At 41.2% G+C, this 18,915-nt stretch overlaps 1 long non-coding RNA gene across 6 annotated transcripts in view; it reads left to right on the forward strand.

Moving 5' to 3' along the window:
- LOC143765668 (uncharacterized) overlaps positions 1-18,324 on the forward strand; it is a 127,724-nt gene extending 109,400 nt beyond the window's left edge. For all 6 annotated transcript variants that reach the window (XR_013213445.1, XR_013213442.1, XR_013213444.1 and 3 more), the window contains one exon: positions 18,040-18,324. This is a non-coding gene — a long non-coding RNA (uncharacterized LOC143765668). The remainder of the gene's footprint in view (positions 1-18,039) is intronic.
- The last annotated feature ends 591 nt before the right edge of the window (positions 18,325-18,915 follow it).

Here is an 18,915-nt window from a genome sequence, read left to right on the forward strand (position 1 = left end):
GTGATGAGCGAACGTGTAATCCCTGCATGTGTTGCGTATGTCTAATAACCACAAAACATGCAGCAACAGTGACTCAAACATTCCCCGAGCACGCCCAGGATACTCTGATAATACCCGAGCATGCTTGGATAACACGTTATCCGAGCAAGTTCGCTCATCACTAATCATTATCCATTTGTAGAAGCCATCCTCTTTTCAACTTCAGCTTTTTTTTTTTACAGATGGTGTTATGTTTGCATCAAGAATTTGTTGAAATTTCATTGATGTCATTCTTCCCTCTACCCATAAAATGTTCTCATTGTCATTGGTGCAACAAACCCCAAAGCATACACCAATTGAGAACAACTGAAGGATCAGTCAATAAAGATATATAAAATATAACAATCTTTATTAGAACAATAATACATAATATAAACATAAAAAGTAATAAAAAAATAGGACTATACAGGTGTACTTAGAAACAGCCAACAAGACCAACTACAGCAGAAGTACCATAGCACACATCAATGAAGTGACAGTATTAATTCATTGAAGTAACATTAGATATGTCTATGGGATAGCCCATTATGATGAATACTATGACAAAATGATATAAAGTGGCTGTAGTGCATAGAGGACCAAAAATGAATAACGCATTAAATGAATAAATAATGCGGTCCATTTTAAAGAGATGCCCCTAAAACAGCAGTGAGCTATAAATTGTAATACAAAAGTAACCAGTATATCAAGGGTCACATGCTAGATATTTAAGGGCATACTCTCCTGCAACAACAGCCATAGCTTAAAGGGAATCTGTCACCCCATTTTTGGCCTATAAGCTGTGGCCACCGCCATCAGGGGATTATCTACAGCATTCTGTAATGCTGTAGATAAGCCCCTGATCTAACCTGAAAGATAAGAAAAGCAAGTTAGATTATGCTCACCCAGTGGCTGTCCCGATGCAGTGCGGTCCGGTCCAATGGTCGTCGTGGTCCGGGTCTGGCGCCTCCCATCTTCATGCAATGATGTCCTCTTCTTTGCTTCCTGTCGTGGCTCCTGCGCAGGCGTACTTTATCTGCCCTGTTGAGGGCAGAGCAAAGTACTGCAGAGCACAGGCGCTGGGCCTCTACCTTGCCCGGAGAAGGGCAGATAAAGTACGCCTGCGCAGGAGCCGTGGCAGGAAGCAAAGAAGAGGACGTCATTGTATGAAGATGGGAGGCGCTGGACCCGGACCGCGATGCCCATTGGACCGAACGGCACCGGGACCGCCCCTGGGTGAGTATAATCTAACTTGTTTTTCTTATCTTGCAGGTTACATCGGGGGCTTATCTACAGCATTACAGAATGCTGGAGATAAGCCCCTGATGGCGGTGGCCGCAGCTTATAGGCCAAAGTTACCTGTGTACATGATAAGGGGATATTCAGTACTGCTGAACCCCAAAGTATGATTGATCCACCTCCATGCTTATTGGCTGGCGAGATGTTATTTTCCTGAAATTCTGTGCACTTTTTCCTTCACATATACCTTTGATCATTGTAGCCAAAGAGTTCTATTTTAACCTCATCGGTCCACAGGACTTGTTTACAAAATGCATCAGGCTTATTTAGGCATTCTTTTTTTATAGTTCTGACGTTGAATTTTATGGTGAGGATGCAGGAGAAGTTTTCTTCTGATGAGTGTTCCATGAAGGCCATATTTGTGCAGTTGTCACTGAACGGTAGAACAATGTACCACAACTTCAGAGTCTGCTAAACCTTTCTGAAGGGCTTTTTCTGTCAATCGTGGGTTCTGATTTGACTCTCTAGCAATGCTACAAGTAGCTCTCACTGAAATTTTACACTCATCTTGTCCTGGTTTGCATGGCTCCCCCGTCCTGTCCTGGTATGCGTGGCTCCCCCATAGCTGTCCTGGTATGCGTGGCTCCCCCCGTAGCTGTCCAGGTATGCGTGGCTCCCCGTTACTGTCCTGGTCCTGGTATGCGTGGCTCCCCCTCTCCCGTCCTTGTAAGCATGCTTCCTATTACAAAAAAAATCTTACTCACCCTCTAGCGTGCCCTCGCAACACCTCATTCCGGCGCCAGCTCTTCCTGCCGAGTGATCACATGGCATCGCTCGTTAAGGTAATGAATATTACCTCCACACCTATGGGAGTGGAGACACGTGCAAATTCATTACCTTAATGAGCAGTGCCATGTGATCGCTCAGCACAGGAAGAGCTGCTGGAAGCCGAAACCAACGAGATGCTGCAAGGGCAACTGGACCAACGAGATGCTGCGAGGGTATCTTGGAGGGTGAGTAGGATGTCTTCTGGAAGGCTGCTGTTGTCACTGTGTGCGCTATAAGAGAAAGGAATATTCATTTCTCTTTAGCAGCGGCACAGGTGTTAGCTACAGATGCCGGCTCCTGCCTCCGCTCCCCCTCCCCCGCCGGCTTTCTGGCACTGTTGACTCATGTATAAGCCAAGGGGGGTGTTTTCAGCATGAAAAAAATGTGCTGACAAACCCGGCTTATACACGAGTGTATACGTACATTTCGAATTGAGAAAAGGGCAACTTAAAAATGCTTTGTTATCTTCTTATAGCCTTCTCCTGCTTTGTGGGCTTCCAACATTTTCACTTTCAGAATGCTAGGCGGTTGCTTAGAGTAACCCATGGCTGCTGTCTTTTGGCACAAAGTTAGAGGACACTGGTTTTTTATAAAGCTGGGAAATTTGCATCACCTGGCCTTTCCTAACAATGATAGTGAACAAGCCATAACCTTTAGGCCATGTGCACACGCTGCAGATTCCATTGCGGAATTTTCCGCAGCGGTTTTGATAAATCCGCAGTGCAAAACCGCTGCGTTTTTTCCTGCTGATTTATCGTGGTTTTTATTGCGGATTCCGCTGCGGGTTTTCACCTGACGTTTTCTATTGGAGCAGGTGTAAAACCGCTGAGGATTCCGCACAAAGAATTGACATGTTGCGGAAAATAAACCGCTGCGTTTCCGTGCGTTTTTTTCAGCAGCATGTGCACTGCGGATTGCATTTCCCATAGGTTTACATTGTACTGTAAATGCATGGGGAAACCGCTGTGGATCAGCAGCTGTGGAAACGCTGCAGATCCGTAGCAAAATCCGCAGCGTGTGCACATACCCTAACAGGCTAATTAAGGTCTGAAACCTTGGTCAAAGTTGTCTGAACACACAAATTGCAAAGAGTGCCCAAACTTTTGCATAGGTCCATTTTCCCTTTTGTAATTTTTAAAATGTAAAAATTGATAATATATACTGTATATTTTTTTTATAATCATTTTTTACATATTATGCCTAAACTAGAAGGGAAATGTATCATATGTAACTGTGTAACTTTAGGATTTTTAGAAATAATTTCATCTTCAACTTTCTTAACTGTTAACAATAACAATAATTTTGACCAGGGGTGCCCAAACTTTTACATACATGCAGATACTACTCTATAAGAACTGATAAATATAAATACTTGGCATTGAATAGTGCAGCACAATGCATTTATTAAAACCATATCGACATCTATTCCAGTGACAAGTATTTAACCAGAATAATTATGAGATCATTGGAATATTAAAAACATCAATCTTTATTATGAATAATAAAATCAGTAGATTAAAACAGGAAATGCCTCAAAAAGGGGACACTACGAATCCTGATTAACCATAAGAATGGTGTACTCAATTGGAAACTCTACCTTAGGAGCATAACGAGTGTTCACTGAGATAAAAAGGCGAAGACAGTTTAATGACTCCCCAATATGGTAGGCTAATACAAATAACAAACATTTATTATAACCCTGAGCACATATTTATATATGCACAGTAACAAAAATAAAGCTTGTCATCAGAAAATTAGGGAAAGAAATATCCCAATAGCAGTATATATGGACACCAGTTAAAGTTCAATGAAAGGTGAACTAAAGAGCTGTGTGCATATTGACCCTGTTTGAAAATATCAACACTTTTTGTATGCCAAGATACTTCCTTGGCCTTGACATCCATATCAAAGGACAATCTGTTATAAAACAGTAAATAACATTAACATCCTGTATGAAAATAATGTTATTTATTAAAACTAGCCTAACACCATTATCTGGCCTATACAACTGCATGACATCACCATAAAAACAGTGAGGCATTGCTTGTCAGTATAAAGTAAAGTAAATAATTGTTTTAATATAAATAACCCATGCTTTGATTTGGAGATGAGATACTAGAAACATCCCATTAACTATAATATTGTTCATTAGGATGGAACAAAGACTCCACAGTGACCCCCAAAGCCTTATAATATCTCTAGCAACCTCCAACATAGTACAATACCACCAACATGCCTATCATGCTCCCAAATTGCCCCTCATGCAGTTCGTTCCCATAGTTTCCCCACTTACTGTATCATGGCCACCACAGCCCATCACACAGTATGATGACCCCCCACAGACCCACAAAAAGTATAAACCCACAGTGACCCAAACACAGTATAAAGCATCCCCCCCACACAGCACACAGTATGATGGTCCCCATAGCCCCACACACACAGAATGATGCCCCCACAGTCCCCCACGCAATATGACCTCACAGCAAACTCTACATAATATGATCACTCATCCCACAGCACTCGCACACAGTAGGATGGCTTCAAAACCCACCAACAAAGTATCATGGAACTCATACCCCCCCACACGTATATATGATGATCCTCACACACACGCAGTATGATACCTCCATAGCTTCCCACACACAGTATTATTGCCCTACAACCCCCATACACAATATGATACCCCACAGTCCAACCCACACTGTTTTAAAGGCCCCTTCCCAGCCCCACACACAGTATGATGGCCCCATAGCCCTCCACACACCGTATGATACCCCCACAGCTTCTCACATGCAACATTATGGCCCTACAACCCTCATACACAGTATGATGCTCCCCCAGTCCCACACAGATTGATACCCCACAGCCCTCAAACACAGTTTGATGGCCATCGCAGCCCCTCACACACAGTATGATGTCTCCAATAGCCCACCACTCACGGTATAATTGCCCTACACAGTCCTTACCCACAATAATAGGCCCCTACACATTGTCATATCCCATTTAGCCACCCACAAAGTATGATGGCCCACACACAGCATCATGTTCTCCATAGATCCCCACAGGAACTGTCATTAACATAAATTATAATTATATCTCCCTGTTCTCCCAAAGTGTTGTTTTGGTCTGTACAGTATGTGGTCTAAGGTTCTGCAGAGCAGGGATGATTAAGTGACATCATCACGACTACTAAGCTAAGTCTCAGACACACAGGTTGAATGGGTGCTGGCGCCTCCCTTTAACACCATTCAATGGTATTTTCATGCATCCTAACGATGCAGATACAATCAAAATTGTGACTACAATCTGGGGTAGTGGGGTTGGGATATTGCCACTTGGGACCAGCTCCCGCAGCTCATGAATCTCATAGCATCCACGTAGTCTGCCTTTATGGATCACATGTCCTTGGAGATGGGCAGGTGCAACCTCCACCCCATTCATTGTCTATGGGAATGTCAGAAAAAGTTTAATGAACATTTATCTCTGGCAGTCCAATGGACAATGAGTGGATCATAGGCTGAGGATGTGCTCCTATGCTTCATTCAAGATGGTGCTCTACAGCTCTACAGAGCTACGTTCTTAGGATCCAAATTCCCATTCTCAGGAACGCTGGTGTTTCCTGCTGCCAGATGCAAAATGATCAGCAAATTATCCCCTATCCAATAATAGGGGATAAGTGTAGATTCTGGGAATACCCATTTAACTTTAGTGAAATGACTTCATAAAAGACTGTCACGCTTTTTATTCTGTGGGAAAACATCAATTTATTAGTTTTCCCATAGCTTTGTTCCCAATTGTGAGAAGGACCACTGTTTGCATACACACTGGTAGACCTTTCTGACTTTAATTTTACGCCTTTATAGAAAAGGTATGGAAATTATATTTACGGATCAGGACTAGCTTCTTAATGTGAGAATTGTTTAGTGTTCAGTGTAGAAATGATAGGTGGCTACACTATACATGTCTAAATACGGCAAATTGAATACAAATGCTGTTTGATGTGAGGCCTACTCTAGGGGCTTGTTTTTACCATACAGATCATTCTGTGCTTCATACATACCACTTTATTTTATGTCTATCGATACATATTATACTGTAGAGGAAAATATACACTGGCGCTGCACCAACAGGCAAAAATTAGGGGGGCTAAAGAAATCGAAGCAGCTGGTGATGTGACAGAGTCTGTGCTGAACTCTGTCTGAAGTAAAACAAGGAAAATAATACAATATACATATTATACTGTATCTAGGAATAATTAATTTATTGTTACATGTCATCAAGCATAAATATTCAGATTTAGTAATTAAGCAGAATATATAGTTTTGTATTTTAAATATCACATCAATAGAGCAGAGCATCAATTCCATGAGGCTCAAGAGGTTTTAGCTATATAAATAAGATTGCTGATGAAAACTGGATAAAACCCGTGTAATCTGGTATAGATCTCTCTTGAGCTGTCATTGACCTGTCCAGGCATAAATACCCCAAGACCTCTGAACCTTTCCTGCAGTAGATCATTTAAAGGGAATCTGTCAATAGGATTAACCCTCCTACACAGTCTAAAAAGGCAATGCAGGTCATACAAAGCTGAATAAAATGATACCTAATAAATCGAAAATCTGATGTTTTATTCCAGGGAAGTCCATGTTTTTCTTAATATATATATATATATATATATATATATATATATATATATATATATATATATATATATATAAACTGGTAAGATGGGCAGGACATAGATCTCTCTGAGAGTCTTCCTCCAAAGCTTATTTTAATAAACGCAGCATTACCAGTGTGAGACATGTAATGACTGACAGTTATAATTACAATCAGCAGAACTGATCTTTGTCTCATCACAAATATATCTACAGCTGCAACTCTCATATCACAGTGCAGTCAGTTCTACTGTGTCTGACTACATCTAACACTTCTTTAGCTTCCATCTCACAGGCAGCCAGTATGGGAGAGAGGAGTACAGCAAAACTTTGTCTCATTATGAACAAATCTGCAGATGGCTGCCTGAGTCTAAGTTGTAGTTAAGCACAGCTCCACATCTGAGCTGAAAAGTAGGGGCTCATCTGCAGATGTGTTTATAATGAGACAGAGTTCTGCTCTACTAGTTATAAGTTATAATCAAACATAGCTCTGCAGTGAGATCAGGAGAGTAGACTGTCAGTCAATATATGTCTGACACTGGTAATGTCCCTTTTAATTTAAAATCAGCTCTGGAGACAGACTCTTGGGGAGATCTATATCTGACTTAGAGATCTTAACAGTCAATTTATTTAAGAATACCATGGATTTCCCTGGAATAAAACATCTGATCTCAGTTATCAAGGTATCATTTTATTCAGCTTCCTATGCTACATACATATCCTGACAGACTCCCTTTTATTCCTATTACAAGGTGGAGCCTCAAAGATTGGAATATGTTATTAAAAAAAAGTCTCCAGATGACATTTGGGGACTTATGTTTTACCATTTTCCTGGTTCTAACACTTTGTAGAGACTCATTTTGTGGCAATTACAGCTGTAAGTCGCTCTGGATAAGTTTCTGAGTTTTCCACATCTTGCCACTGGGATTTTTGCCCATTTCTCAAGGCAAAACTGCTCCTGCTCCTTCAAGTTAGATGGTTTCCTTTGGTGAAGAGCAATCTTCAATTTTGACAACAGATTTTTAATTGGTCTGGGCTTTGACTAGGCCACTCCAAAACACTTACAAGTTCACCATTAAACCGCTGAAGTGTTGCTTTAGCAGTATGCTTTGGGTCATTGTCTTATTGGAAGGTGAACCTCCGTCCCAGTCTCAAATTAATTACCGACAAACAGGTTTTGCTAAAAAATATATCTGTATTTTGCACCATCCATCTTAACCTCGACTCAGACCATTTTCCCTGTCCTTGCTGCCGAAAAACGTCCCCATAGCATGATGTTGCCAACACCATGTTTCACTGTGGGGATGGTATTATTGGGGTGATGATGAGCTGTGTTGGTTTGGTGCCTTACATAGCATTTACCTTGGTGGCCAAAATGTTCAATTTTGGTCTCATTGGACCACAACACCTTCCTCCGTACATTTGGGGAGTCATCCACATGTCTTTTGGAAAACTCAAAATGAGCCTTACAATTTTTGTGGGCTTTTTTCTTCCCACTCTTCCATAAAGGCAACCTCTATCGAGTGTACGGTTTATTGTGGTCATCTGGACAGATGCTTCAGTCTCTGCATGGGAACTCTGCAGTGTTCTCAGTTTTATCTTTGGTCTCTGTGCTCCCTTTTTGATTAATGTCCTCCTTACCCAAGCTAAATTTTGGCGGGAGGCCCACTCTTGGCAGGTATATTGTGGTCACATGTTCTTTCCATTTGATGATAATGGATTTGATGGTGCTCCGAGTGATAATGAGATAGGGATATTTTTTTATAACCCAACCCGGACTTGTACTTCTAGACAAATTTGTCCCTGACTTGTTTGGAGATCTCCTTGGTCTTCATGGTGTTATTTGGTTAGTGGTTCCTCTTGCTTAATGGTGTTGCAGCCTCTGTGGCCTTTCAGAAAAGGTGTGTATATACTGACAGACCATGTGACACTTAGATTGCACACAGGTGGACTTCTTTTCACTAAACATGTGACTTATAAAGGCATTTTCTTGCACCAGAAATTTTTAAGGCCTTCATAGCAACAGGGGTGACTACATATGCACATGCCAATTTTTAGATATTTGATCCTATAACATTAATGTATGCTTATATTTTTGTCACTTCACTTCATCAACTTAGACTATTTAGTGCTGATACATCACATACAAATAGGATAACAGAAATATTTATACACAGGTTGTAATGTAACAAAATAGGTAAAAACTCAAAGGGGTGAATACTTTTGCAAGACACTGTATATTCACTGATTTACATTATCAGTACTATGGGAACTTTATTCATAATATTATGGGCAAGCAGGTGTGCAGAACAACTGCTCTGTGTTTCCTATACAACAACATAGGGCAGCCTATTAAAAACACCTATCATATCATAAGCCCCAAACATGTTTCACTACTATGCAGCGTCCTCTGGGGACTTGGAAGTTATGTGGATGTGAAATTGTCTTAGTTTTGCTACCACCTGGATCTATGAAACATGCCATAAGGGGCTTCTGAGACATTTTACCAGCAGTGATTCTTCTTCCTGTGTGTAAAAAGTGTACCTGCCAAAACAGACAAAAAGATAACCACCCAGGAGGGTGAGGGGTAGCCATAGTGGAGAAGTCTCAAAGCTGATGCCTGAGAGTGAAGAGGAGTTCCATGTCAGAGACAGGAGACAATGTCTGGGGGTGACTGGGACAAGGTAACTCAGAAGAGCCGGCTGAAAGTGTATGCAGAGAGCCAGAAAAGCTGATGCAGGATTATGATGCAAAATAGAGGTGACTGTGAGGCAGGTTGTGACGAGAACTGGAAGTGTGTTCTGCGCTGCTGAGAGAGGGTCTCAGAGACTGTTGCATGGTGAAGGAAGTGTTGCTGAGGAGACTGACAGCAGACTGTGGCAAGTGTCATCCAGTTGTTACAAGTATATGTGGACTGATTGTTCTCAAGTCAACCTGTTGTGTATTGTGAGGCCAATGAAATCAAACTCCTTGGCTCATGTAGGACTACATAATCATCATACTCATTGCCACCCCGTGAGTGAAATTATTGAACTGACATCTATGTATAAATATATTCTGCCATCTCTGGGGAAGAACTCTACCACTCAATGCCTCTTCATCATACATTTTACCTAATGAGGCACACTAATCCAATCTTATATGAGCTCAGGATTGGGCCCATCTACTCAAACAATTCCGAACCTCTTACAAAATAACGTAGCAATAAAGTGAAAGGAGGAGATGAAAAGTCAAGGATCTAGTATACAGTATATAAGGCTACTTAAAAATGGAATGTGTTATCTGAAAATGGCCTACTGTTTGACTCAGGTATTTGAGTTACATATATTTTAAACATATCTCAATTTAATTTTTATAACACAATCTTTTAATGACTGCTGATACATGTTTTTAACAGCAATCTTTACTAGGCCTTATTCTTCAGTTCCGTCTTTTTAACAAATTGCATCTATTTTCTCCTATAACCTCTTGTGAAAATGAAACATTTCTAGCTAAAACGAAAAAAAATCATTTTCCATTCCACTTTTCATTAATTTCATTAATTCATGTGGAGCACCTGAATGGTAAACAAATTTCCTGACAGCAGTTTTGAATAATTTAAGTGGTGTAGTTTTTAAAATGTTTGGATATTTTATGACATGTAAGCCCCTTAAAGTAACTTCAAAACTGAATAGGTCATGGCTGGTATATAATATACTGTGACTAGAAAACATCACATATTATACAGTATACAGGATAATATGCGAGTGGTATAATATGTGATGTTCTGCAGTCATAATATAATTTCCACCACACAAAAGCTCTCGAGTTGATAATATATCACATACTTACCTTATACAATATATGAGATGATGTATAATGGATAATATGTGGCTGGTACTATGTCTGATATTCTTCATAGTATAATATTTACTAGTCACATTTTATTTTGTATATAAAAATTAATGCTGTTTTGCAAGGAAGAGGCGATATTAGGAGGACTTAGCATGATGCAATACTTGTCGAAAATTAGCTCACACGTCCTTGCATATATCTTAAGAGTTCACAAATGTCATATGAACAGAGGATTTTCCTATTTTTTTATTTATTCCACAGGCTTGCAGACATATTAAATAACAATCTCTGTTATATTCATCCTTTGCAGGTCAAGCACAGGTTCTCTATTGCCGCTTTGATCTTTGTTGATAGGCTTCAGTCTTAACGACAGGACTACAGCTTACATGAGCTCTTCATACAATCACTAGGCTTAGGATTTTCGGGCTGACTACCTCGGCATTACCACAAAGCACAGTGATTGGCTGCAGCTGTTATGTGATATAAGTCATGATATTACCACTGTAGCCTATCAGGAAGAATGGAGCAGTAATGAAGAAGCAGCAATGGACCTTCCAACTTCTCATTGAAGTCAGCTCGTGAGAAAGTTCTCACGCAGCCAGCGCTGATGTCAGTGAGGTCAATGGAGTTTATCGACTATGAACTCTACTCAACCTTATTGATGTCACCACTCTGCACTGCAGCTAAGTTGTCAGTCTCAGCTCGGTGTTCTCCTGGATTCACGGCCATAAAACAGCTGACATCAAGTGGGAAGAGGGAAAGCTAAGCATCAGAATTGGCTATTAATATCAGCCCAACGCTGTCTGTTTAGCCTTTTCTGGTTACTGAATATAGGGGGGACCCCTCTTCATTTTTTTAGGGGTTCTCCCCTATAATAACCAGTAAAGGCTAAGCAAACAGCTGTGAGCTGATATTAATAGCCTGGATCTTTTATGTCTATTGGTTCCCTCCCAGAATGTTAACATCAGCCCCGATTTGTAGCCTTTCCCTCAGCTGGTTATGAAAATTATGGGTGACCCCACAATGTGCTTCATTTTTTTTTAAATTTATTAACAAGTACAGCAAAATGCACACCCAAGGTAACTTTAGTTCACAGCCTCCAGGTGTTCCAGCAGCTGGAATCTCCAGTAACCTTAAAATGTCCCTCACAGTTTCCCATGAGGTTGCTGGGCCTCGCAGCTGACAGGAGACCTGGTGACTATGAACTCTGGTAACCTTTAATGTTACCTGAGTTCACAACCATCAGGTCTCAAGGTAGCTCGATTGCTGGACTGATGAATTCCAGAGTGCCGGACTCACGGTCATTCATCAGTCAGTCACTGGCACTTGCAAAGCAATAAATACAGCTGCTATGAACTCAGATGACCTTACTGTACTTGTTAATAAATGAAAAGATTAAAAATGGGGTGTGGTCCCCTGTACCTTTTATAAACAGCTGATGGAAAGCCGGCGGCTGGGAGCTGATATTAATATTCTGGGAACAGGCCAATAGCCCTAAAGTTTCCCAGACTGTTAATATCAGCTCACACTCTTTGCTTAGCCCTTACTGGTTATTATGGGGCAACGCACCCAAAAAAAGATAAAAAAGGGAGAAATTGACTTAATCTTTGCATTGTGTGTCTGTGTGTGCCACAATAAGCATGGGAACAGAAAGAGAAAAGAACAGTGAACCAAAATTATTGAAAAATATCAACATAGTTATAAGTCCATCTCCAGAGATCTTGGTGTTCCTTTGTGCACAGTGTGCAAAATAATCAAGAAGTTTAAAACCCATGGAAGTGTAGCTAATCTCCCTGGACATGGATGACAGAGAAAAATTGATGAAAGGCTGCAATGCAGTATAGTCCAGATGGTGGCTAAGCTGCCCCAATAAAGTTCCAAAGAAATTCCAGCTGTCCTGAAGGATCAGAGTGCATCAGTATCAGCACAAATTAACTGTCAACAATTGAATTAAATGAAATGCTATGACAGGAGACCCAAGAGGACCCCACTGCTGACACATAGACATAAAAAAAGTTAGAATGTAGTTTCCCAAAATGTACCTAAGCCAAATTCTTTCTGGGTAGGTGTCTTGTGTACAGATGAGACCAAGATAGAGCTTTTTAGTAAAGCACATCATACTCCTGTTTACCAAAAATGTAATGAAGCCTACAAATAAAAGAACACAGTACCTACAGTAAAACATGGTTGAAGAAAGATGTTTTGGGGATGCTTTGCTGCCTCTCACACTTGGCGCCTTGACTGTGCAAGGCACCATGAAATCAAAAGATTACAAAGGGATTTTGGGTCGCAATGTAGTACCCTGTGTCAGAAAGTTGGGTTTGCATCTTACGCCAAGGGCCTTCCAGCAGGACAATGACCCCAAACATAATTCAAGAAACACCCAGAGATGGATGGAAACAAAGCGCTGTAGAGTTCTGAAGTGGTCTACAATGAGTCCGTATCTAAATTTCATTGAACACCTGTGGAGAAATCTTAAAATTGCTGTTGGGAGAAGGTACACTTCAAATATGAGAGACTTGATCAAAATATGTCTGCCAACATAAAATATTGCCTCTACCCTACGAACTATAACCACGACACTCTCTTCCTTATAATCTGTAACCACCACACTGTTCATTCATCTGAACTGTAACCACCACACTATTGGCTCTTAATCGCTGTCTGCCCTTATTAGCTATACCTGCCACACTGTCTACTTTTATTAGCTATACCTGCCACACCATCAGTCTTTAAGAACTATAACCATCACATCATCCTCTTATGAACTGTAACCGCCACACTGTCACTCTTATGAACTACAGCTGCCACATTTTACCCTTATGAACTATAACCTCCAGACTGCCCACCTTTATTATCGATAACACCATACTTTAAGTCCTTATTAGCTTTAACCGCTACATTGTCCATGCTTATCTATATATATAATTGCCTAAGGGGTACTTCCGTCTGTCTGTAACGGAAATCCCACATCACAATCAGCGACGGGCACAGTCCGGCTGAGAATTAGTCCCTCCCTACTTCCGTCCAGTCAGTGCCCGGCGCCCACTCCATACTCCCCTCCAGTCAGCGCTGACACAGGGTTAATGGCAGCATTAACGGACCGCGTTATGCCATGGATAACGCACTCCATTAACGCTGCTATTAACCCTGTGTGACCAACTTTTTACTATTGATGCTGCCTATGCAGCATCAATAGTAAAAAGATCTAATGTTAAAAATAATAATAAAAAAAAACCTGCTATTCTCACCTTCCGTCGTCTGCCGATGCGTGCGAGGCTGCCGCCAGCTTCCATTCCCAGAAATGCATTGCGAAATTACCCAGAAGACTTAGTGGTCTCGCGAGACCGCTAAGTCATCTGGGTAATTTCGCAATGCATCGCATGGAACGGAAGCTGGCAGCAGCAGCGCGCGCATTGGGACAGCTTCGCAGGAAGCTGGCGGGTGAGTATATAACTATTTTTTATTTTAATTATTTTTTTTTAACAGGGATATGGTGCCCACTCTGCTATATACTACGTGGGCTGTGTTATATACTGCGTGGCTGCTATATACTATGTGGCCAGTGTTATATACTGTGTGGGCTGTGTTATATACTGCGTGGGCTGTGATATACTATGTGGGCTGTGTTATATACTGTGTGGGCTGTGCTATATATTACGTGGGCTGTGTTATATACTGCGTAGCTGCTATATACTACGTGGGCTGTGTTATATGCTACATGGGCAGTGTTATATACTGCGTGGGCTGTGTTACATACTGCGTGGGCTGTGTTATATACTGCGTGGCTGCTATATACTACGTGGGCAGTCTTATATACTATGTGGGCTGTGTTATATACTGCGTGGCCACTGTTATATACGGCGTGGCCTTTATTATATACTGCATGGCCTGTGTTATATACTGCGTGGGCTGTGTTATATATTGCGTGGGCTGTGCTATATATTATGTGGGCTTTGTTATATACTACGTGGCTGTGTTATATACTGTGTGTATGCTATATACTACATGGCTTCTATATACTACGTGGCCTGTGCTATATACTATGTGGCTGCTATATACATACATACATACATATTCTAGAATACCCGATGCGTTAGAATCGGGCCACCATCTAGTTAGATATAACCACCAGACTGTCTGCATTTTATAGCTATGAGTGCCACAATGTCCATCCTTATTAGCTATAACTGTCACACTCCTCCTTTATGAGCTACAACTGCTAAACTGCACTCTATCGCCATCTTCAGTTTCCCTCCAAGCTTTACCTTTTCCATACTGTGCCCCCTCTTTGCACTGTGCCCTCACACTGTCCCTCCTTACTGCTCTCTTTCCATATTAAGCTCATTCTGTACACTTTTCCCTTACTCATTGCGCAGAAAGGGAGGGAGAATCTGCTTCCTCTGCATAGTCTCCCATGTACTGTACCCTCACGCTGTCTCCCATGCTGCTCCCTTGCTGTAATGTCCCCATACAATCCCATCTCCTTTTGTTTCTCCATACTGCCCAGTTATTGTACTGTACCCCATCCGCACACATTGTCCTGTACATTACTTCATAATAAAACTCCATGGTTTTTTCGGCTCCTTAGAGCACTTGCCTTCCCTGCCATCTATGCCTCCTCTGTGGTACAGCAGTGGCTTCAGCTGCACGAACAGGTGACCTAACCACTCTATTGCAGGTCGCCTCAACAATGGAAGTGCTGGCACGAAGAGCAATTGTATGTGAATTAACAATCCGTTCAAAGAACGGCAGAATCTCACTCCCAGAAGGCGTTAAAATGCCGAACCACTGGATGTACATCGGACCACTCAATGAGGCAAGATGGTAATCTCACCTCATGGCAGAAGTGGACCTAAGGTGCCCCCCTGCTAACTGCAACCCGGGGCACATGCCATGCCTGCCACTCTTTCCTAGTTAAGCCCCTCTGCTGTTGCTCTGCTAAAGCTTGGTTTCAGTAATTGCAGCAGATTGAACTTCATGCTGATCGTACTGACAGTGCGACCCGATCTGTATGAAGGTTCAACTGCAGCAATAAGTAACACCGAGCCTCAATAGTCACCACAAACATAACAATACATAATCCTCCAGAGGTGAGCGGCATCTGCTACCTCTTTACTCTATATCCAACATCTCCTTCAGCTCTGTTCCAAGGTCTATCTTTCTCCGCCACAGAGCTGACACACTATATAGCTTCCAAAATGCTATGGCTTCCACACATGACAATATTAGCCTTAACTTTAGGGGCAAACCTAAAAATGAATTTACAATTGTAACGAAAATTAGAATCACATGGCTTTACCAGAAGTGATAGCTAGGAGGTTAGGCCTTTGTGTGTGACATTATGTGCAATGTCTTTCTACTTTTGTAAATTATATTTTTTGTGAATAATAATTGCTAACAAAATAAAAAAATATTGGGATATGGATAAAAAATTGCCAAAAATGAAGAAAAAAAAAATCCCAAAACCTGATTTAAACAATAGGCATTTTCTGATTACCCAATTGCCTTTAAAGAAAACATATGCACTGTGTGAACAGGATTATTAACTACACCGCAATCACTGGCTGCTGCACTAACAGACTATAGCAGTCAAACCACAATGAGAATATACCTCAGGGAAATACAGGTGGAAGTGTAAAGCACTACATAGAATTGAAAAACATATTCATTTGTGTGGGAATTGATTGATGGAATAATATGAGATAGTAGAGAAAATAATATTACAACTACTTAATATGTAGTAGTAGCTTAACTAATATGGCCTATAAATACTATGATGTAGTGATGTGATGCCACATGAGAGACCATGACTGTTGTGGAGGGCCCAATAGACTGAAATTAGTTCTGCCCAATATTAACATAATAAATATAATTTATATGAATACTAATTGTATCACTTAATATTGAGCAGAATAAAGTATGTTGACACCCCCTATATATCATATGAGCCCACACACAGCCCCTTATATACTGTATGAGCCCACACACAGCCCCCTTTATATAGTATGAGCTCCCATAGCCTCCTATATACTATGAGCCCCAACATAGCCCCCTTTATACAGTATGAACCCCCACATAGCCTTTTATATACAGGGTTAGCCCCACATAGATTCCAAATATATAGTGTGAGCCCCACAAAGCCTTCCTACATAGTCTGAGCCCCCACATAGCCTCCCTACACATAGTCTCTGACATAGAGCATGAGTCCCACATAACCTCTGATATACAGAGCGCAGAGTGGAGGGGACACAGCGGCGCACATAGTGTACGCGCTCATGCTTCATCTAGCCACTGACTTAGAGTGGCTCCGGCGCATGCGCACATCTGATATGAAGCTGAGGCTGTACACCCAGAGTCAGTGTGCATGCCCGAAGAGCAAATGGACAGTGCGCACACAAGGGATTTACTACATTGTTGCTGTGACGTTGGCACCTATGAGAATAATTTAAGACCCCTTTACCTCCAGTTATCACACAGGAGAGGGAAAGGTCTTGTGTGAATGTCCTTTCCTTATTATAAACTTAAATGCCATAAAATACAATGTAGATGACCACAAGCATAGATAGCCAACTGTAAAACTCATATCCATCTTTCTGGAGTGACAAAGAGGGGTGAAAGGACCCCATTTATGGGGGACACAGATGACTGTTACATCCTGCTTTTCTTTGATATATAAATTACATGCAAACAGCAAGGCACAAGCAAGTATTTATTTAACCATATGTAGGAGACTTCACAGAATGGCATACCAGAATGGCGAGCCATGTGGCCCCCTGTTCTGCGGGTTGTGCAACACTGATCTAGAATGAGTAGGACACCTGAGTTGCTCAGAGTGACAAATTCAAATCTGTGTGGTCTACTGGGACTAAAATCTAAAAGTTTATTGTTTTTTCCATTAGTTTCTAATGTGAAAATTATGCAATAGAGTTTAGGGGTTGTCCTCTACTAGGACAACCCCTTCTTAATCAAAATGTTTGGCCCCATAAAATAGTAAAGCTTATGCTCACCTCCCATGCGGGCACTGTTCCCACGGTATCGGCACTCAATCTCCCGGGGTTCCCATGCAGTTGTTGTGGCACTTGACGCTGGCACCCAATCAGAGATGGTGTCATTGTACCTGCCTTCAGACAAATTGAACATGAAGAGGAAGTCCGGGCTGCACCTGATCTCGGACTTCCTCCTCATGCTCAATTCGATATGGTGCTGGAAACAGTGACACCAGCGCTGATTGGGCGCCCATGTCACGTGTGACAACAACAGCACAGGAGCCCCAGGAGACCAAGTGCCCTTGGGTACAGCGCCAGCATGGCAGGGGAGTATAGGCTTTATTATTTTATGGGGGACAGGCGTGGGGTAAAACAAGAAGTTGTCCAAAGAGTGGAAAACGTCTTTAATACAAACCACTCTAAGAAAAAGTAAAATTACCTAAACTAACATCATGTACTGTTTCTTTGTATAGCTTGAAGATCACAGCACGGATGTGGAATTCATGAACAACTTTAATTCTAGTGGAAATGAGCAAAGAATATCACAGAAAAGAGGATGATATAAAGAAGATTGTGCAGAAAGGCTTAACACTGACAAAACATCATTCTGTAATAATTTGTACAATAAAGTTTTGACATTTTCAATAATCTGCGTTTTATAATTATTAAAACTTGTTGAGTGTTGTCTTAAAATGTTTTCTCACAATAGCATTTTATTTTTGGAAAATGAGATCAAATAAATTGTCATTGAATCCCTTGTTTAGAAAATCTTTTTTTTTTTTTTTAATGTCTTTTTGACTATCTCATAATCAGGAATACTTTACAGGAGAGAGGGGAAGAAAACAAATGTGTGAATGAGTCCTTACAGTGTTGTACCCTGCTGACAAATGAACCTTAGTGGCCTATGTTCACAAGAACAATTCTGCATTGACACACACCAAATCACAAACAACAGAATGTGTGAATAAATTACATTTTAGGATTTTTGTGCCGCCTGTTTTGGAAGCGCACCTCACATGGACAAGAATAACTGTAATTTGAATATGCTCTTACTTGTTCAAGAATCTATACAAAAAAACTGGGTGGACTAGAGACTTCTACAATCAATGGGACAATTTCTGCCTTAGTGCATAGAGACACATATAATCAACAGGACAAAGAAAGGTTGGAATGGACAGAAAGGGAAATGGCGCACACCAGGTAGATGGTATTTGCTGGGCACGTTGGAACTTCATCAAAGCCCCTCTCATTCACCCTGGTTTTACATTTGGAAATAACCATCATTTTTTGTGGCATTTCTTTGTTTTTAGGAGAGTCCAGAAATTCTGCAGGATAGTCTGTCAATATAG

The sequence above is a fragment of the Ranitomeya variabilis genome, chromosome 1, assembly GCF_051348905.1.
Source record: "Ranitomeya variabilis isolate aRanVar5 chromosome 1, aRanVar5.hap1, whole genome shotgun sequence".
NCBI lineage: Eukaryota > Metazoa > Chordata > Amphibia > Anura > Dendrobatidae > Ranitomeya > Ranitomeya variabilis.